The sequence below is a fragment of the Furipterus horrens genome, unplaced genomic scaffold (genome assembly GCF_987537825.1).
Source record: "Furipterus horrens unplaced genomic scaffold, mFurHor1.1.pri manual_scaffold_9, whole genome shotgun sequence".
Classification (NCBI taxonomy): Eukaryota; Metazoa; Chordata; class Mammalia; order Chiroptera; family Furipteridae; genus Furipterus; species Furipterus horrens.
In genome coordinates, this window is record NW_028327179.1 from 32,271,821 (window position 1) to 32,274,459 (window position 2,639).

The following is a 2,639-nucleotide window of genomic DNA, read 5'->3' on the forward strand; positions in this document are numbered from 1 at the left end:
AATGTAACCAGTGCTAGAGATGAAGAAAACCCAACTCCACCAATACTACTTTAAAAGGAACATATCACACTTGAATTTTATAAAAAATGTAGTTATTTCTTCACACTAATAAATCAAAGAAATAAGACCCAAATTATATATACATGTAATCTGATCTATATCTATCAATCATCTATCCATCTATAGCAGCACAAACAATTACTGAGTTTAATTTTCTGGACAAGAATTCCAGATTGGTCTCTCTTCACAAGAAAGCTATTACAATGTGAGAACACTTTATATTAGCCTCTTTTGCCAGCATGAACTCTGTCTCGTTTGAATCTTTCCATTTTGGTGGAAACATTCATCCTCCACTGCTGTCTGTGGCACCTATTATTCATTCATCAGATTCACTGTTAGATAAAGACTTTCTTTTTGTACCATCTTTTTCTTAATCAGCTCCTTGAGAATTGAGAAATGTTTTTAGTAAACTCTGGACAATCTAAACTTTTTTCAGCTTCCCAATACTTGTCAGCATCTGTATTACTTTCCCACTTCAGGAGAGACTCCACCTTACCATTTACAACATGTTGGGCCTGTGCTTTTTCCACTATAAATCCTTCAGGCTCTGCCTCTCCAACATTTTACTCCTTCCATTCTGTTTCTTTCCCATTTTTTTGCAACATACTTTTATTGGAGGCCATTTTTTATTGCAAAATTTGAAGAGCTATTACAATAATCTCCTTTTATCCATGGGGTGTATATTCCAACGCCCTCAGTGGGTGCTTGAATCCATGAATAGAACCAAGCCCTATATATGCAGAGATGGGAAAAATTTACAGTTGTTCATATGGAAAATAATACAGTAATTAATAAATAATAATACAAGAAAAAACTGTGTTTCTCACACTCACAACTGCAACCCTAGTTTTGCCCATCCCTGTACTATGTTTTTTTCTATCCATAAACACCTATTATAGAGTTTAATCCACAAATTCACAGTAAGAAATTAACTACAATAACTACTAATAAAATAGAACTATTATAACAATATACTGTGATAAAAGTTATGTGAATGGTCTCTCTCTCTCTGTCTCAAAATATCCTATTGAACTGTATTCACCTTTTCACTTGAAGAGGCACTTTATGATTTCTCTTTGGCAAATCCAAATCACCAACATTACTCCTCTTGCCCTTAGGGACAATTATTAAGTAGTTACTTGAACACAATCACTGTGATACCACAGCAGTCAATCTGATAACCCAGATGGCCATGAAGTGCCTAATGGGCTGAGAGTGTGTACAGCACTGATACACTGGACAATAGGATGAGTCACATCCCAGTGGGGACTGAGTAGGATGGCAGGAGATTTCATCATGCTACTCAGAATGATACACAATTTAAAACTTATGAATGTTTATTTCTGGAATTTTCCATTTAATATTTTCAGACCATGATTGACCTTGGGTTACTGAAACTGTGGGCAAGCTGGGGTCTACTGTATTTCCTACCTCCAGGCTGCTCCCTAGGTGAGCAGCATCTCTGGCCCTACTCACCTGAAGCTCAAGCTCCATTTCATTTTTAATTTTCATCTTACTGGACAGGAATAGATCAGGCTGTAATGTACAATTCCAACATCCTGGCAAAGCAGAGTATGAGGTCTACCTTGGGTCTCACCAATATTTCTCCCTCAGGCTCCAACTTCACCCCTACACCCTGCCAAATCACACCTCATTGCAGACAGCATCTAGTCATCGCCTTTCTCCACACAGGCAGAAAAGCAGAATGGACGTTTCCATAGGACAAAGACCCATCGTATTTCTGAAGACCGTAATAAAGGCACATCTTTGTGCATGAGCATTCTCCCAACTCCTTGACACATTGACTCCCAGTTTTACAAGTCTTCCTCCTTTGCCCTCACCCGAAGGGCTTAGACCTACCCTGGTTTTCTTTTTGACTCAGAGAGGAAAGAAATCAAAGGTGCATAAAGCTCACCTTTGATTGGACAAAAGACTGAGGAATTATCTGCTTTCACAGGAACACCCACATACAACTGCCCCTCTGTTCTCATTAGGACATCTCTGGTGAACAATTCCTGGCAGAGCTGTCCTGAGAGTGGCCCATTCTCCTTGTCTTTGACCTTGTTTGATCAGGGGATTGCTCTTGGTGAAGTAACAAAGGTCAGCAAATTCCTGAGGCTACCTAAAACTTACTTTTAAGTAGGCATTTCCAGGGGCTGCAGGCTGGCACTGGTTTAACAGCCCTCGTTCCCAGCACGTCCACTGTTCCTCAACATCCCCAGCAGGTGGGAGGATGTCACTGTGCACGAAGTTAGATTGATATATTTTCTAAAGATATTTGCACCATTGGGTTCCCTGTGTAAGAAAGAATCTTTTAAAAGGGTATTATTTATTGGGTTTTTGTATGCTTGTGACAATAATGAAAGCTCAACTTTAGGAAAGCCTCAAAAGCATAAGAAGGAAAATAAAAATCACACATCATTCTACCTCAGAGAGAATAATGTAAACATATTGAAGTATTTCCTTTCAGTTATGAGATACAAGAGAGGGAATTACCACAATTGTGTTTACAATAAATTACATGTACATTTTTGTACCCTACTTTTTTTTATTTAACACTACATTATTCATTTAACATT

At 38.3% G+C, this 2,639-nt stretch overlaps 1 pseudogene; it reads right to left on the minus strand.

Annotated features, from left to right (window-relative positions):
• Window positions 1-207: 207 nt before the first annotated feature.
• On the minus strand, window positions 208-683 carry LOC150001536 (chromobox protein homolog 3 pseudogene; annotated as a pseudogene).
• Window positions 684-2,639: the final 1,956 nt, after the last annotated feature.